Source organism: Bufo bufo, chromosome 3, assembly GCF_905171765.1.
Source record: "Bufo bufo chromosome 3, aBufBuf1.1, whole genome shotgun sequence".
Classification (NCBI taxonomy): domain Eukaryota; kingdom Metazoa; phylum Chordata; class Amphibia; order Anura; family Bufonidae; genus Bufo; species Bufo bufo.
Window position 1 is genome coordinate 79,265,011 of NC_053391.1, and position 20,340 is coordinate 79,285,350.

A 20,340-nucleotide genomic window follows, 5' to 3' on the forward strand; every position below is an offset into this window, starting at 1 on the left:
GTGTTCGCTCAACTCTAATCCTAATCTTGCCAGTATTGCAGACGAGAATAGCCCTTTCTTCTTGATGGGAGTGAGAAAAATACTGAATGCATACAGAAGATACCTGTATTTTGCAGATACATTTTGGGCAGAGTGAAATACGGACACAGCCTTTTGCATGGGGACTTAGGGTTTAATACAGTTTTGCAACATTTTTTATAACCCCAAAACATCTAAAATAAAAATTGTGACTGCCAATTGCAAACTGTTTGGATTAAAAAAATTTCTTATCACACTGCCTGAAGAACGTATTTAAAAGAAAATAATAAAGTATTTATTAATGTCTGATTAAAACGGGAAAATTCAGTACATCACTTTCGTGAATTTCAGGCTCCAGACTGGAGTGATGTAGTCCAGGATAGTAATAAACCCGCTACATAACACACAGTCTGGACTAGATCCTAATCCTGCTGGCACATTTGTGCTAATATTTGCAGGAGAATTAATCAGGACACGGTTCTTGTATTTGAACCAGGCACAGGTGCATTCGTTTGGAGTCCTACCTAGCGCTCAACAGCCGAGCAGCTGATAGTGAATTGAGGCTGGAGGCCCTGTTAAGAATGGAGTCTGTATTGTCTTCCAATCTCATAAACTGTTAGTATGTGAGATCAATGACACACCCTATCAGGACATCCAAAAGTACAGCACCCACACAGTATTCAGTGTCTCTATAGATGCTCACTCAGCTGCCTCAGTCTGCCTACCCACTCATGCGGTGTCGCACTGGGTCTAGGTATCTGACCGCATTCACACTTTCAGGTCAGCTGGTGCGCTGCCTGACACTTGATAAGCACCCTGCCTACAGAGCCGTGTCCTGGATAGAGATCACCGGCTCAATGCGTTTCTACGTGACATAGTCTGACCCATATCATCAGGAGCAAAGGTCTCTCGATAAGGTAAGCCTGTAAAGGAAAAGTGCCCCACACTTTTGCGTGTCAAGGCTCCGGCGATATGACGGATGTACGCGCCTGCATGAGCGCCGAAAGGATATCACACAAGCCCCGCCTAAGGGGAGGTGTGTGCTGGTACTAGCGCAAATCAAAACTGAGCCCGTCATCTGACATCCGCCCCTTGACCCGCCGAGTACCCTGGTAAGTTCATCCACCTCCTCGCGATTGCGCAATGTGCGCTGCTGTATTGGGGGAACCGAAATCTGCGGCGAATATGTCTTAAATTCGCCTAGTACCGATGTGGGTATAATAGACGACCCATAAAGGTAGTAAATCAGAATACATTTGCATCAGATATCGAACCACTAAATAGAAGAAAACAAAACAGACCAATGTGTCACGAGTCCTCCCTACATGTCAATCTCCATGCCTACTCCCTGCGATCAGGTACGAATCACAGAGAGGAGGGTGGGGAAGTCAAGGAGGAAAAAGAGGGAGGGGACAACATTATATTACTGTATGTGCATAGGCTTAGTTAACAGTAGTGGAACACCCACAGTTATGTCTACACTAAATTAGATTAGATGAAGCAAGCATATGAAATAGCTTCATTCAAACCCCTCGGATGGATGGTTTGCAACTTAAAGGGTTTCTACCTCTTCGTTTCACATAATTAGCTGTCAGACACTAGTGTCTGCTCTGCCAAACCATCCTAATATAATTGCTTTTGGGGCAGCCGTTTCGCTAAAAAAAAATATTTATTGATATGCTAATGAGCCTCTAGGTGCTATGGGGGCGTCATTAGCACCTAGAGGCTCGGTCTACCTTCAGAAACTGCCGCCACCCAGCGCGTCCCTCCAGCCCGCCCATCTCCTCCTGAATGCGATCCTCCCTGTGAGCGCCTGTATTCGGCGCATGTGCAGTGAATGTCTGACCGCTTCCCTGCTCAGACATCTCCACTGCGCCTGCGCGATGACGTCATAGTGCTCCGAGGAACAGGCGCAGTGGAGATGTCTGAGCAGGGAAGCGGTCAGACTGGGCCTATTTTTTACATCTGAGATGCAGGAGAGCCAGATTGCCTTCCTAGACCTTACTATTTCAATAGGTAGGGACAGGAGAATTACCACCAAACTCTTTAGAAAACAAACCTCCACTAATAGTCTCCTGCACTGGGAGAGTGGACACCCCCTGGCCCTGAGAAGTGGCATTCAGAAAGACAGTACCTCAGGGCCAGGAGGAATTGTTCTGAGCTAGGTGAGTTCAAGGCAGCGGCATCTGATTTAAGATCAAGATTTGTAAATCGGGGCTATCTACAGCACACCTTGAAAAAGGCATATCATCATGCCATGAGTGCGAACCGGAATGATCTATTGGTCCCAAACATTAGGACCAATGCTGACTCCACCCCTCGGATCATAGCCACTTTTGATAAAGTTCATCGACAGGTCTGTGAGATTTTGAAGAATCACTGGTCCATTCTCCAGTCCGATCCAGATATCGGGTCATCTATATCTGACCATCCCTCTGTCACGTATCGGCGTGATCCCAACTTACGTGATCGATTGGTGCACAGCCTCTATACACGTCCCGCGTCTGGTACATGGCTCAAAAACACAGCTAAAGGTACCTTCCCCTGTGGTTCCTGCATTATATGCAAGAACATCATGAAAGGAGATTTCTTCACCAGTTTTTCGACTGGTGAGAGATTTAATATCAGTTCCTTTATCAGATGTACCTCAGTGGGTGTGGTGTACCTGATTACCTGTAAGTGCGGCCTACAGTATGTAGGCAAGACCAAACGTGAGCTTAGGAGGAGAATAGGCGAACACCTATACGATATCCGCAATTACGGGACACAACTGTGTCACATCAAGTGCGTGAAGTACATGACGGGGATCCCGATGTCCTGCGGGTACAAGGGATTGTATTGATCAATAGATCCATTCGCAACGGAGACATTGACACACTGTTACTCCGTAAAGAAGCAATGTGGATCTTTAAGTTGCAAACCATCCATCCGAGGGGTTTGAATGAAGCTATTTCATATGCTTGCTTCATCTAATCTAATTTAGTGTAGACATAACTGTGGGTGTTCCACTACTGTTAACTAAGCCTACGCATATACAGTAATATAATGTTGTCCCCTCCCTCTTTTTCCTCCTTGACTTCCCCACCCTCCTCTCTGTGATTCGTACCTGATCGCAGGGAGTAGGCATGGAGATTGACATGTAGGGAGGACTGGTGACACATTGCTCTAGGTCTGTTTTGTTTTCTTCTATTTAGTGGTTCGATATCTGATGCAAATGTATTATGATTTACTACCTTTATGGGTCGTCTATTATACCCACATCGGTACTAGGCGAATTTAAGACATATTCGCTGCAGATTTCGGTTCCCCCAATACAGCAGCGCACATTGCGCAATCGCGAGGAGGTGGATGAACTTACCAGGGTACTCGGCGGGTCAATGGGCGGATGTCAGATGACACGCTCAGTTTTGATTTGCGCTAGTACCAGCACACACCTCCCCTTAGGCGGGGCTTGTGTGATATCCTTTCAGCGCTCATGAGGCCATGTACAGCCGTCATATCGCCGGAGCATTGACACGCAAAAGTGTGGGGCACTTTTTCTTTACAGGCTTACCTTATCGAGAGACCTTTGCTCCTGATGACACGGGGCAGAATCGGCTCTGTAGGCAAGGTGCTTATCAAGTGTCAGGCAGCGTACCAGCTGACCTGAAAGTGTGAATGCGGTCCGATACCTAGACCCAGTGCGACACCGCATGAGTGGGTAGGCAGACTGAGGCAGCTGAGTGAGCATCTATAGAGACACTGAATACTGTGTGGGTGCTGTACTTTTGGATGTCCTGATAGGGTGTGTGAATGTTCTCACATACTAACAGTTTATGAGATTGGAAGACGATACAGACTTACATTCTTAACAGGGCCTCCAGCCTCAATTCACTATCAGCTGCTCTGCTGTTGAACGCTAGGTAGGACTGCAAACGAACGCACCTGTGCCTAGTTCAAATACAAGAACCGTGTCCTGATTCCTTCTCCAGCAGACATTAGCACCAATGTGCCAGCAGGATTAGGATTTAGTCCAGACTGGGTGTTATGTAGCGGGTTTATTACTATCCTTGACTACATCACTCCAGTCTGGAGCCTGAAATTCACGAAAGTGATGCACAGAATTTTCCAGTTTTAATCAGACATTAATAAATACTTTATTATTTTCTTTTAAATACGTTCTTCAAGCAGTGTGATACGAATTATATGTAGTGAACGTACCATCTAGAATCTTTACAGTGTGAGACAGTTAAAAAATGTTCTACCTATTTGTGCATACAGCTTTTTTTCAGACCTAGATGTGGTTACAGACTACAAACAAACTTTGCATGTGGTCAGGGTCGGACTGGCCCACCAGAGTACCAGAGGATCCTCTGGTGAGCCCAGTCTATGAAGCCAAAATGGGCCCAAAGGTCCAAGGAAAAAAATGCATTTGGGGCTATCTTTGGAGCTGGCAATTACACTTTATGGGGGTTGGATCCTTTGTTGGGCCCAAAAAACTCCAGTCTTCCCCTGCTTGTGGTCTGATCCTGCAGGTCACTCTTTTATAGCGCTTTCAATGACTGTAGGGGAATGAATGGTTATTAGCAGGGCTGGTGCAAAGATTTTTGCCACCCTAGGCAAAAGCTAATTTTGCCGCCCGCTTGACTCCGCCCATTGACCCCACCCCTTTTCCCGCCCCTTTTTCAGCCACCTATTGCATGCAACATTTAACTATGGTTGTGTAACCTGTGCCAGTCTATGGTCATGTACCCTGTGCCAGTCTGACTATGGTCGCGTACCCTGTGCCAGTCTGACTATGGTCATGTATATATAATATCCAGCCATTGTCTGCCACCTAGTACCATCCCAGTGATGCCAATCACTCTGTGCTGTTCCCCAGGTTGGCACACCAAACACGAGCAGTGCCACCTATTCACTGCCTGGCGCCATTCAGCCACTGTCTGAAATCCTGTGCCACCAGGGCAACATAAAACAGTATGCTGCCTTGTGCCCTCTGCCAGTCTGGCACTGTACTGCACCCTGTACCATTCATAGCCCTTTAGACAGTCTGTTCCACCTATTAGGCTCCATGTGCCACTGCTGGGCACCCTGTGCCAGTCAGAATCTATGGCCACTAGTCAAGCAGCAGGTGTGCCCTGACCCCTGTACACAAGTGTGTGCCACCCTGCTGCCAGTCACTGTCCTGCAGCCTCTGACACCCTAGTGCAGGTTGTCAGAGTGCGGTTGCCAGGGGTGCTCACCAGGTTCTGCTCCTTGCTGTGCTCCAGGTCCACATTGCCTTGGCTCTTGCCAAGATCATGTGTCTTTGGCGCGTGATCCCGCGAGACCCACCTCTGGAGGTCATTGGTCTCGCGGGATTGCGCGCCCGAAGTCAGGGCCGGTGCATGGATTTTTGTCAACAGAAGCAAATGTACATTTTGCCACCCCCCATCATTTCACATTTCTGCCCCTCATGATTCATGTCCATTTCTTGCCCCCCCATGTGCTAATATCATAGTGCCATCCTCTCCCCCTGCCCCCTAATGTGCCAGTATCAAGTGCCTCTCTCCTCCCCCCTCCATGTGCCAGTATCATGGCGCCAATAGCCGCCCTCCTCTCCCCCGTGGCAGTAAAGTAACAGTCCGGTATTTAAAAAAAAAACACTTTCAGAAAAGTTTCTCCTGGGACTCGAACTCACAACCTTTCACATCAAAGGCAAGGCATTTACCCACACAGCTATGAAAACAGTGTAGCCAATTTCTTTTTAAAAAAAAGTTAAGAAGCAGTCCGGTATTTAAAAAAAAAAAAAAAAACACTTTCAGAAAAGTTTCTCCTGGGATTCGAACTCACAACCTTTACACATCAGAGGCAAGGAATTTACCCTCACAGCTATGAGAGCTGTATAGACAATTACTTTAAAAAAATATATATAAGACTTCTTCTGTAGATAACTTTGATACTTAGTGTACATGCATACACATGACAGCCGCCCCAGTACACTGTGTATGGATGTAGCAGAGCTGGGTGTGTTGGGGCAGCTGACATGTGTATGGATGTACACTAGGTATCAAAGTTACCTACAGTAGAAGTCTTATATATATTTTTTTAAGCAACTGGTAATAGAGCTGTCATAGCTGTGAGGGTAAATGCCTTGCCTCTGATGTGAAAGGTCGTGAGTTTGAATCCCAGGAGAAACTTTTCTGAAAGAAAGCCTAAATGAGATTTAAATACACCAGGATCTTGTAGCTGTGTGTCAGCTGCGTGCCGCTCTCTCTGCCCGAAGTGAACAAACTCATGCTCGCACTCATCGCAGCGCATCCAGCCGGCAAGTACAGGAACAGAAGGAGATGATAACAAGTAGGGGGGCGCCCCCAGGCAGAGTGCGCTCTACGCGGTTGCCTACTCTGCTTATGGGTGGCGCCGGCCCTGGTTATTAGGTCATGAAAAGGAAGGATTTGCATATCTATAGGGTATATTACATCCTTTTAAAGGGATTCTGTCACCTCGTATAACACAAATTCAGATTTTAAACCAGTCATGCTCCACAGCTTACCTTGAATCGGCTGTGCTGTTTTTTATTGTAATCCGTCTAGCAGTTTTGCAGAAAAACGACTTTTATAAAACCCTGAAGGTGCCCAGAGGGGCGTTATGTTCCCCTTTGTGTGCCCAGTAATGCCCCTCTTACAGTGCCCAAAACGCCTTCCTCCAGAATCCCTAACCGCCCACAGTGTCTCATCCCTCTCCTCCCCCTCCCTGACGGCCGAGCGAAGTCTCGCGCGAGCATCGGACGTCACTGGGCTCGGCGCATGCCCAGTGACGACGATGAAGCTCCTGCCCTCAGTCTCCAGCAAATCGCACTGGCGCAGCCCTCAGTGGATACTGCGTCTGCGCGAGACTTCCCTCGGCCGTCAGGGAGGGGGAGGAGAGGGATGAGACGCTGTGGGCGGTTAGGGATTCTGGAGGAAGGCGTTTTGGGCACTGTAAGAGGGGCGTTACTGGGCACACAAAGGGGAACATAACGCCCCTCTGGGCACCTTCAGGGTTTTATAAAAGTAGTTTTTCTGCAAAACTGCTGGACGGATTACAATAAAAAACAGCACAGCCGATTCAAGGTAAGCTGTGGAGCATGACTGGTTTAAAATCTGAATTTGTGTTATACAAGGTGACAGAATCCCTTTAAATACACAACTGTTATACTGGTACAAATTATGAAAATCTCTTTAGATGTATGTTGTCACTTTTACAAGCAGAGCCTTCATAAAAACTGCTACCCCATTAGCACCTTAGCAGTGGTGCTACGAGGTCAATGTAGTTCGTTGACGGCGGCTCACATTTCTAACATCCTATGTTCTCATTATGTGTTGAATTTAGTGAAAGCGATTTCCAATGAGGAAACGAGGCTCCTCTAAATATCTCCACTTAAAATCAATGGAATTAACTTTAGAAACATTCCCTGAGGTCAGTCATTAACTAGAAAGTACCTTACAGTAAGTTGGTGAGTTTGAAGTCAGAGAATGAATGCCATTAATCTTTTATACCTAACCTGTGATATTGCTCCCAACTCAATTTTCACCAGGACCTGTAATGAATCAGTTACACCCTTGGGTTTCTTAAGAGGTTGTCACAGTTTTTAGCAAATACTGGAAATTATTCTGGCATCAAATTATATCTCCTTGCTGAAAAATAGCTTATTCTCACGTTCAGATCACTTGGGCATATGACTAATACAACTGTTACTCTGAAAAATTCAACCTCTGATACCCTATCCCTAAGAGCATACTGAGGCAAGAACGTAGAATATTTTACCTCCTATTAATCAAAAATCCAGTAATCACCAAGCATAATAATTAACGGCATGGAATACACATTGGGGTATGTTAATGAAGTGACCGGGTTTAATAGGGAAGAGTTACCTTCACATAACAAACCCCTAAATAAATGGCCTGGAAACATAAATCCCTGAGCTGTCCTTGTGTGTGTGGTCTAATTATTTTGGTCTCTGCTCTGTCCCTTCTTATTGGTCTCCCTCTAGGTGCAGATGGGCAAACCCTCTAAAGGAAAAAATTATCTTGTACTGAGAATTGGGAAGGACACTACTAAAGATCAAGGGTTGGAAGGGGATAATTTATGAACACCAAACCACCTAGGGAGCACCATACCAACCTGTTGTTGAGGTATTGTACTGATCCACCCCCATGACCACAAGAGGGTACATATGAAGAGACACCTATCTGTGATTAGACTATATAAGCAATATCTGACAAAAAATACACAAACAGCGCATATACAGGTGTACCTTTAGTGTTTAAGGGAGGAGGTTGCATTTTGGTACTGCAAGGGATGAGAATCCATTTTGTATAAACATGTCCTCTGTCTCTGTACATATGTGGAAAAATTCATGAGCCAGCTGTGAAGACATGGCATTCTGTGTATATAGTTAAAATGTGTTCTAGCTACAAGGCCAAGGGAAGCAGCTCCCTTGCTCCCCTTATCAGAGTTTGACATACAAGAGAGAATTATGTTCCTTCTGAGTTCGGGATGTACTGCTGAAGAATGTCAACTTTGAGATAAGATGCTGTAGAAACTTTTAAATTATTAGAATTATGTTAGTATGGTGCAGACGTATTGCCTTTTATGAATAACCAATCAAATCATTAGTTTCGCTTTCCACCCTTTTGATGGTGTGCCAAATTTGTCTGTGATTATCTGTAGTGTTATAAAAATGTATGCTTGTGTGGAATAAATTAGAGAGAGAATTTGATTCAGCAAGTGTATCTGTGTCAAATCTCAGAGCGCTCATAAAAAAAAATTCAATTAGGGCCCCAACAATCAAAGATTTGGGGGTTTTGCCTCAACAAAACTTGGCACCCAATGAGTGGCTCGACTAAAGGACACTTCATTGACCTCTCGACAACTTGGATAATCCGGACCGGGATGGACAGATATAAAAGACAGCGCTGCAAGGTAAGAAACTTTATCTTACATTATATCTGTGCCCCCCTGACTGGTTGTCTGGTTCGAGGGATTGTTGAAGGAACGTACATATTGAGTCCTTTTACAGTCGAGTCCATAATGATAAAGAACCTTGAAAGTTAAAAATACCTATGATTGTTGGGTTTAGTTTCTGATCATGAGTAACTTTGATTGGGATGTTTTTGGTCTGGCTTTAGGAGTCATGGTATACATTTTGTTTGTTCTTTACTGTGTTTGGAAAATTGCAGAACATTATAGAAAGGGATATCTCAGTAACAGAGTACACTAGGTGATATAGTGGGGAAGCTCTGAGGAAACTAAGGGGAAACAGACGTCTTAATTTTGTTACTTTCTATAGTTGTTCTGGTACAGTTGAAGAGCAATAGGGAATGATTTTAGTATATCTGAAGGTTATAAGACAGCCAAAACAATGGTGATGGAAAGAGGAGGTAAGGAGGGTCTGAAGAATGTTGACAGAGTGTTAGAGAAGGCAGGGATGAAGTATGGAAATCTTAACCCTAGGAGGTAAAAGATGGTGGCACCCTGATTTAGGGAGGAAGCTCAGAGGAAGCTAGTCTGGGTAAGATTCAGTAGAACACATTGTGGTTGGATAAAGGATCGTGGATGTGAAGAAGTGGTTGATATATGGATAAAAGTAGCTTGTGAGGTTGAAACTGAGGGATAGAATGGAGAAGTTGTGCAAGGTAGATTGTTGGATACTCAGAAACAGAAAGACAGTACCATTCCTGGTTGACACGGGTGCAGCCAAAACAGTAGTAGACCAGAGTTTCCTGCAGCCTCATCAGTTAACCCCTTGTTATGTACCAGCTGTGGGATTTACAGGAGAAACTGTTTTTGTCTGTGAATCTGAGCCAGTTAAACTAAAGATAAGTCAGTAAGACAGTACGGTTGTTACCCAATTGTTAGTTAAAGAAAACCTGCCAGAACCTCTTTTAGGGACTGATGTTTTTCAAGCTCTGGGAGCCCACATACACTTTTACCCCAATGGCTCTACTCGTGTAGATTTTGGGACCCCAGAGTGACTCTGGACCTTCCTGAGACTGAACCATCAGAAATAACCCTTGTAAACCAGGCTGTTCTTGAGGTGGTACTGAAGGATTTATGGGCAACATCAAAAACAGACATAGGGAAACTCCCTGTGTCTCCAGTCACTGTGCATCTTAAGCCAGGATGTCAACCCCCTCAAATGAGGCAGTACCCCCTCAGTCATGCCAAGGAGATAGCAGTGGCCAGTCGAATTGATGCTTTTCTCCAGGCCGCTGTATTGATAAAAACAGTATCTCCTGCTAATACCCCGCTGTTACCAAAAAAGAAGAAACCAGTTAAGGGACAGCCTGTGAGTTACAGGATGGTTCATGATCTTAGAGAAGTTAACAAGGTGACAGTTTTACAAACTCCAATAGTGCCAAACCCACATACCTTACTGTCATAAGTTCCATCCACTGTGTTATGCAAGCGGGTGTGGACCCACTGCGCCACTGACTGCGTATACTCTGGAGGGGCGTAACTAAGCCACTACCTGGTCTCCACTAGAGCCTCTGATGATGAGGATAGGCTTGGGCTGTTAGTGTAGTTGCCTGGGACTACTCCAGAGCAGTCCCCGAGTCAGTGGCAACTGACCAGGGGGTCAGAGTACTCGGTGCAAGCACCGAAGGGACTTGCGTGGCCAGGGGGTTCCAGGTCTGGACGGGCAGCAAACAGTCTAAGTCAGTAAGCGAAGTCCGAGGTCAGAGGCAGGCGGTAAACAAACAAAGTCCATAAACGACATGCGAAGTCAGGGGCAGGCGGCAAAAAGGCAAAGATCATAAACGAAGTCTGAGGTCAGACGTAGGTGGCAAACAGGCAAAGTCCAGGAGTTCAATAAGTAAGGTCCGGTACACAGCGACGCAGACAAGAGAGACATCTAAGCACTTGGAGATAGACAAGCTAAAACCATGAGGTTGCTCAGGCATCTTCCTGTAGTAGGAAGCGCCTTTAAATACCTGCTGCAATCCAGCCATAGGCTGGTGAGACAGAGGGCGTGTATGTGTTGCCTCATAGGTGAAGAGAGACACACCCACGCAAGCTCAAACACCAATGCAAGTCTCCAGCAGGAAGGAAACTCTGGCATGGAACACAGATAGCATAGTTAAGCTACCTGCTGCCCACATTTGTCAGTGTGGCAGCAGGAGGAAAAAGAGGGAGCCCGGCGCCCGTGCCCACAGTTAGGGTCAGCGGAGTCAGCACGGAACGCTGGGCTAATTGTACTTCCCCACACCTTTTTACGCCCCATCTCCTCAGGCCTGGTCATGGACAAGAATTTTTTCAGAAGAGGGGCATTGATGTTCTCTCTGGGTTCCCAAGATCTCTCCTCAGGGCCAAACCCCTTCCAATCCACAAGAAACAGGGTTTGCCTCTACTCTTCTTCATCCCCTAGGAATGGCCTTTACCTCACAGACGTTCTCATCATTGACCGCAACAGGAGCAGAGACAGGTTTCTTGAAAAAAATTATTCAGGATGACGAGCTTCAGCAGGGAGACATGGAAGGAATTTGGTAGCCGGAGGGAGGCCGGCAGCTTAAGTTTGCAGGAAACATCATTGATTTGTTAAAGAATTTCAAATGGACTGATGAAGCGTGGACCCAATTAGTAAGAAGGTATTTTGAGCCGGATGTATCTGGAAGCGAGCCAGACTATATCACCAGGATGAAATTTAGGAGAATCTCTACTAGCTCCCCTAGTCTCTGTCACGGATGCTGTTGCATAAAACTGGAAGTTATAAATAAACATCCGACTGACTTGATCCCAAACTAAGGAGCATATGGGTGAGCCCTATAAAACCCCTAGAGCTCTCCCTGACTGCTCTGCCCATGCGAAGATCTTTATGATAGAAAATTGCATGTCCTCGTACCTAGACTGTGTGACACCTGAAAACCCTATAATAGTGAGGGGACACGACCACCGGCTCCCTGCACTTAATACGGAGGGAGTCAGGGTCACCTAGAATCAAGCCAGCATGGAAACACAAATAAAGGAAAAGACTTATCTGAGGAACCAGCAGTTGCAGCATCTAGCAGTGAACACAATCCAGGAAGTAGTATAAACCGCAAAGTGAGGCAGTATGGGAGGGAATATAAAGGGAGGCAATCAGTGTAAATAGATGACAGCTGGGAGAAGGAAAAGAGATGACAAAGTGAAACCAAAACAAAGAACATCATGCAAGAGGTACAGAAGTACGTCTGCCAGAGCTTCTCAGAGAGCTGGCAGTGACAGTACCCCTCCCTCTACGAGTGGACTCCCGACACTCAGAGCCCACCTTCTCAGGATGGGACCTATGGAAAGCCCTGATAAGACGAGGGGCCTTAATATCCGCCACTGGGACCCACATCCTCTCCTCAGGACCATAACCCTCCCAATGAACGAGATACTGGAGAGAACCGCAGATAATGCGAGAATCCACAATCCTAGAGACCTGAAATTAAAGATTACCATCAACAACAATCGGAGGAGGAGGCAAAGAGGAGGGTACAGTGGGTTGGACATACGGTTTTAATAGGGACCTGTGAAAAACATTATGGATCTTCCAAGTCTGAGGAAGATCAAGATGGAAGGCAACGGGATTGATGACAGACAAGATCTTGTAAGGCCCGATATTCTTTGTAGACAACCACACCAGATCCCCCAAATTCAGGTCCGGACCAGGCACACGTCTCTTATCCACCACACGCTTATATCTCTCACTCATCCTCTTCAGATTACCCTGAATCTTTTGCCAAATAAATGACAAAGAGGAGGAAAATCTCTCCTCATCAGGTAAACCAGAAGACCCCTCTCCAGAGAATGTCCCAAACTGCGGATGAAACCCATATGCACCAAAAAATGGTGACTTATCAGAGGACTCCTGGCGATGGTTATTTAAAGCAAACTCAGCAAGGAACAAAAAAAAAAGAACACCAATCCTCCTGATTCTCCGCCACAAAACAGCGAAGATATGTCTCCAGATTCTGATTGACGCGTTCGGTCTGGCCATTCGACTGCGGGTGAAAAGCAGAAGAGAACGACAACCGAACCCCCAAGCGAGAACAGAAGGCCTTCCAGAATCTGGAAACAAATTGCGTGCCCCTATCAGAAACGATGTCTGAAGGAATGGCATGCAATTTAACAATGTGATCAACAAACGCTTGCGCCAGCGTCTTAGCATTGGGTAACCCAGGAAAGGGAATGAAATGCGCAATTTTGCTAAAACAGTCCACTACTACCAGAATCACAGTCTTCCCTGAGGAACGAGGCATGTCCGTAATGAAGTCCATGGACAGATACGTCCAAGGACGGGAAGGAATGGGTAACAGGAGGAGAGAACCCGATGCCCGTGAATGAGGGACCTTGGCACGAGCGCAGGTCTCGCAGGCTGCCACAAAACCCCCAACCGTCTTACGAAGAGCCGGCCACCAGAATCTCTGAGCAATGAGATCCACTGTGGCTCTACTCCCCTGGTGCCCAGCAAGGACAGTATCGTGGTGCTCCTTAAAAACCTTGTGTCGTAAAGCGAGCGGCACAAACAACCTCCCAGGAGGACAAAGATCAGGAGCCTCTGCCTGGGCTGCCTGAACCTCTGCCTCCAAATCAGGATAAAGAGCAGAGACGACCACCCCTTCAGCCAAAATGGGACCCGGGTCTTCAAAGTTCCCCCCTCCCGGAAAACAACGTGACAGGGCATCTGCCTTCACATTTTTAACCCCAGGGCGGAACGTAACAACAAAATTAAACCTAGAAAAGACCATCTGGCCTGTCTCGGGTTCAGACGCTTAGTCGATTCCAAGTAGGCCAGATTCTTATGGTCTCTAAACACGGTAATAGGGTGTCTGGCTCCCTCTAACCAATGGCGCCATTCCTCAAAAGCTAATTTGATGGCCAACAACTCCCTATCTCCCACATCGTAATTTCTCTCTGCGGAGGAGAGTTTCCTTGAGAAGAAGGCACACGGTCGCCATTTGGCAGGAGAGGGACCCTGAGATAAGACCGCACCCACCTCAGAAGCGTCCACCTCAACAATAAAAGGTAGAGAGTTGTACCAAAATGGGAGCGGAAGAAAAACTCTCTTTGATACTAGAAAAGGCTTTAAGCGCATCTACCGACCACGAATAAAAAAAATCTACCCCCTTCTTTGTCATATCAGTGAGTGGCTTAACAACAGAGGAATATTTCAAAATAAACTTTCTGTAATAATTGGCTAAACCCAAAAACCGCATCAGCGCCTTCTGATTCTCAGGAAGCTCCCAATCAAGCACAGCGCGGACCTTCTCAGGGTCCATGCAAAAACCAAAAGCGGAGAGAAGAAAACCAAGAAATGTAATCTTCGGAGCCGCAAACACACATTTTTCCAGTTTAACGTACAATTTATTATCCCGCAAAATCAGCAAGACCTGACGTAGGTGGTCTCGATGAGTCTTGAAATCAGGAGAAAAAAATCAAAATGTCATCCAGATACACCAGTACAAATTTCCTCATTAAATGATGAAAAATGCTGTTCACAAAATGTTGGAAGACGGCCGGAGCATTCATCAAACCAAAGGGCATAACCAAATTCTCGAAATGACCCTCAGGGGTATTGAAGGACGTCTTCAATTCGTCCCCTTCCCTGACCCTGACTAGGTTGTATGTCCCTCTTAAATCCAACTTAGAAAAAACCTTAGCCCCAACAATCTGGTTAAACAGGTCCAGGATTAGAGGAAGCAGATATGGGTCACGAACCGTGATACGGTTCAGCTCCCTGAAATCCAGACAAGGTCTTAAAGAACCATCTTTTTTCTTAACAAGAAAAAAACCAGCGGCAACAGGTGACTTCGAGGGTCGGATGTGTCCCTTTCTCAGGCTCTCAGAGATATAAGTACGCATAGCGATTCTTTCAGGTTGCGAGAGATTGTATAAACGTGATTGTGGCAGTTTGGCGCCTGGGATGAGATTAATAGGGCAGTCGTACTCCCGATGCGGGGGCAACTCCTGGACACCACTCTCGGAAAACACATCCGAAAATTCAGAGAGAAAAGATGGCACAGTCTTGGTAGAAATCTCTGAAAGAGACGCCGTGAGGCAATTCTCTCTGCAAAACTCACTCCAACCATTTATTTGCCTTGCTTGCCAATCAATGGTGGGGTTATGTTTAGTGAGCAAGGGTAGCCCCAACACTAGAGGAGTAGGTAATTTGCTTAAGACGAAACATGACATATCCTCAACATGAGCGTCACCCACAGTCAAACAGATATTGTGAACTATGCCCTTTAACGATCTTTGAGAAAGTGGAGCGGAATCGATAGCAAAAACAGGTAGATCCTTTTCCAAAGTGAATACCTGGAAACCATGCGTTATTGCAAATTGATTATCAATGAGATTGACAGCTGCTCCACTATCTACAAAAATCTCACAAACAATGTTCTTGCTGTCTAGCGCCACCCTGGCAGGTAGGTGAAAACGGGAACTACAAGTAAATGGCAAACCTTCAATTTCCGCATAACCCTTGCCAATAGTAGCAAATGGAAAGTTTTTAGAGGGTTTTTTCTTTTTGTTTTTCTTTTATTACCCTCAGAAAACTCCATGAATATCCTAGAGGGGCAAACATTCGCCAAATGATTTATACCCCCACAACAGAAACAAACCCTCCTCTGACAGCTGAATCCTCTACTATCAGAGGCAAGCAAACCCAGCTGCATGGCCTCCCCCTCAGAGGGGATTGAGAAAGACTGAGACCCCTGCGCACTGAATAAGACATCCCCACTGTCCTTGGACTGAATATGACAGGAAGGAGTAGTCTCCTCTCTCTCTCTAAGACGCCTGTCAATACGAACAGCTAGAGACATGGCAGATTCTAACAAGGCTGGTCTCTCATGAAAAGCAAATGCATCTTTCAATCTTTCCCAAAGACCATGGCAAAATTGACTTCGGAGTGCAGCATCATTCCAGCCAGTATCAGCTGCCCATCTCCGAAATTCGAAACAATATATCTCTGCGGACTGTTTACCCTGTCATAAAAGACGCAGTTTAGATTCAGCCAGAGCAATACGATCCGGGTCATCATATATCTGCCCCAGGGCTACAAAAAATTAATCCACCGATCGGAGGGGCCGTGCCCCTACCGGCAGTGAAAAGGCCCAAGACTGAGCGTTATCCCTGAGCAGCGAGATGATGATCCCCACCCTCTGCTCCTCATCACCAGAGGAATGGGGAAGTAGGCGAAAATGGAGTTTGCAAGCCTCTCTAAAGCAAACAAAATTCTCACTACCCCCGGAGAACGTATTTGGAAGCGAGATCTTAGGCTCGGAACAAACTCCATGAATGCCAGAAGAACCGGTCACCTGAAACTGAGACACAGTTTTACGGAGATCTGCTACCTCCAGTGATAGACATTGCATGCGGTCAATCAAGGCTGAAACCGGATCCATGCTTAAGACGGTTATGGCGGTTTATAATGTCACGGATGGTGTTGCAGAAAGCTGGAACTTATAAATAAACATCCGACTGGCTTGATCCCTAACTAAGGACCATATGGGTGAGCCCTATAAAACCCCTAGAGCTCTCCCTGACTGCTATGCCCATGCAAAGGTCTTTATGGTAGACGATTGCATGCCCACGTACCTAATACTGTGTGACACCTGAAAACCCTATAATAGTGAGGGGACACGACCACCGGCTCCCTGCACTTAATACGGACGGAGTCAGGGTCACCTAGAATCAAGCCAGCAAGGCAACACAAATAAAGGAAAAAGACTTATCTGAGGAATCAGCAGTAGCAGCCTCCAGCACTGAACATCTCATCCAGGAAGAAGTATAAACCGCAAAGTGAGGCAGTATGGGAGGGAATATAAAGGGAGACAATTAGTGTAAATAGGTGACAGCTGGGAGAAGGAAAGGAGATGACAAAGTGAAACCAAAACAAAGAACGTCATGCAAGAGGTAGAGAAGAACATCTAACAGACCTTCTCACAGAACTGGCGGTGACACATAATCACTTGTTCTTTTCTGTCAGGTGAATGCCTCATTTTTGGGGCCTGTACTTCACTGGCCTAAAATAAAATATTTCTAGGCTCCAGCTGGGCACATTTTTGAGAGTTTCTCTTTAAGATGCATAAAAATGTCCTCTAATTAAAATACATATTTTTTGTGGGAATTTTTGCCATTGATCCCCCTCTGGTATGTCACTGTCCATGTTGTGGGACTATTTGTGCACTTCTAGTAAGTATTTGGTGACTGCAATTATGACCTGAAGGTTTTTCAGGTTCGCCTGCCATTAAAGTGAATGGGGCCTGCCGCGAACGAGCGGTTCGCAAACATTTGATCGTGAACGTGCGTTTGCGAAACGTCCAGGCCGATGTTCGTCCATCACTAAACACAAATGCTATGAATTTATACAGGGGCAAACTGACAAATAATTGCAAGGTTCCAACTGGCCTTTCATAGAGTGTTTTCTGTAGGGGCGACTTTTCATTTTTTAACTATATAGTGACAGCAGCAGCTGATGGTGGAGCAGAGTTGGATGCAACTAAAAGAAGAGCCATATGATGCTTTGTATTGTGCCATATTACAGAATTGTTCTGCACTGGAAAGAAAAATATCATAGAGCTTCACGGAGATCGGAGCAGTGTGAATTTACTTCTGCCAGGTAATTAAATGTAAACTACTCTTCAGGTAGGTATTTCCCATTTCTGTGTGATGTGATGATTTAATAAGTGAAGGTTCTAAATTTTAGATTATTCCACTTAATAGGCCAAAAAGTGCAAGCTCTTCTTTAGTCACTTCAAATTGCATTCATTTTTTTTCCTGTGTAGGCTTACATGAAAGTTTCAATAAAATTTTGCATGACTAGACTATATGAAGAGTAAAACAATACTGCCCTCTAGTGCAATACTAAAAGAATGCAGGATTCTTGCAAAATACAGTAAATCACATTCTTTACAGAACCCCAATTATATTTAAGCCGATATGTAAATTGTTCTCATTCATTAAATACAATAAATATTTGAAAAAAATATCCTGTAATTACAAAATAATAATAATGATAATATTAATAATCATAAATTGATCATGTCGTCAGCCACTGTAAGAAGATTGCACAGACTGACAAACAATAGTGTAACTTAATGGCAAAAATTATCCACTGGAATCTTTTCCAAAAACTACCAGTTACCAGCGGCAAAAAACTGGTGGGTCCAAAAGCCTGAGTAGGTGGTTTAAACTGACAAAATAGTGGCCCAAAACCCACCTGAAAAAAGAAACGGATGTGGCTCATCGATAGCACATACCCAATGACCACAACAATAAAAAAATGGCTAAATATGAAGATTCGAAAAACTGAAATGCAGAGACTCACACAGACAAACAAACCAGAAGCTATGGTGCCAGTGGTGATCTGCACACGCCATGCCATCCCCAAAGACTTTGGGAGACACTTGGAACAACTGATTGTTGACAAAAATCACCATCTGTCAACTTACTTTAGAAAGCCACACTGCTGGGATCTGCCATCCTCTGATACATCATCACGTCCTAGATTCCTGGGAGGAATTCAACAAGTGATTAAGATGAACAACTATTTCTGTGACTTTTTTTTTGTAAATAATAATAATAATTTCTAGTCTTTTATTTTCTTGCCAATTTTTTTTTTATTTGGCTTTCTTCCTTACCACTGCAGCTACTCGTTAATTGGTTATGTATATTATTATGATCAGATCAGAATAGGTTATCAATATTCTATTCGCAGAAAGCTCCTTTAATTGAAATAATATTAATAAAAAAAAATATTAATACACTGCTCAAAAAAATAAAGGGAACACAAAAATAACACATCGTAGATCTGAATTAATTAAATATTCTTCTGAAATTCTTTGTTCTTTACATAGTTGAATGTGCTGACAACAAAATCACACAAAAATAAAAAAAATGGAAATAAAATTTTTCAACCCATGGAGGTCTGGATTTGGAGTCACACTCAAAATTAAAGTGGAAAAACACACTACAGGCTGATCCAACTTTGATGTAATGTCCTTAAAACAAGTCAAAATGAGGCTCAGTAGTGTGTGTGGCCTCCACGTGCCTGTATGACCTCCCTACAACGCCTGTGCATGCTCCTGATGAGGTGGCAGATGGTCTCCTGAGAGATCTCCTCCCAGACCTGGACTAAAGCATCTGCCAACTCCTGGACAGTCTGTGGTGCAACGTGACATTGGTGGATAGAGCGAGACATGATGTCCCAGATGTGCTCAATTGGATTCAGGTCTGGGGAACGGGCGGGCCAGTCCATAGCATCAATGCCTTCGTCTTGCAGGAACTGCTGACACACTCCAGCCACATGAGGTCTAGCATTGTCTTGCATTAGATTAGGAGGAACCCAGGGCCAACCGCACCAGCATATGGTCTCACAAGGGGTCTGAGGATCAGTACCTAATGGCAGTCAGGCTACCTCTGGCGAGCACATGGAGGGCTGTGCGGTCCTCCAAAGAAATGCCACCCCACACCATTACTGACCCAAGCCAAACCGGTCATGCTGGAGGATGTTGCAGGCAGCAGAACGTTCTCCACGGCGTCTCCAGACTCTGTCACGTCTGTCACATGTGCTCAGTGTGAACCTGCTTTCATCTGTGAAGAGCACAGGGCGCCAGTGGCGAATTTGCCAATCTTGGTGTTTTCTGGCAAATGCCAAACGTCCTGCACGGTGTTGGGCAGTAAGCACAACCCCCACCTGTGGATGTCGGGCCCTCATATCACCCTCATGGAGTCTGTTTCTGACCGTTTGAGCAGACACATGCACATTTGTGGCCTGCTGGAGGTCATTTTGCAGGGCTCTGGCAGTGCTCCTCCTGTTCCTCCTTGCACAAAGGTGGAGGTAGCAGTCCTGCTGCTGGGTTGTTGCCCTCCTACGGCCTCCTCCACGTCTCCTGATGTACTGGCCTGTCTCCTGGTAGCGCCTCCATGCTCTGGACACTACGCTGACAGACACAGCAAACCTTCTTGCCACAGCTCGCATTGATGTGCCATCCTGGATAAGCTGCACTACCTGAGCCACTTATGTGGGTTGTAGACTCCGTCTCATGCTACCACTAGAGTGAAAGCACCACCAGCATTCAAAAGTGACCAAAACATCAGCCAGGAAGCATAGGAACTGCGAAGTGGTCTGTGTTCACCACCTGCAGAACCACTCCTTTATTGGGGGTGTCTTGCTAATTGCCTATAATTTCCACCTGTTGTCTATCCCATTTGCACAACAGCATGTGAAATTGATTGTCACTCAGTGTTGCTTCCTAAGTGGACAGTTTGATTTCACAGAAGTGTGATTGACTTGGAGTTACATTGTGTTGTTTAAGTGTTCCCTTTATTTTTTTGAGCAGTGTATAAAGGTTA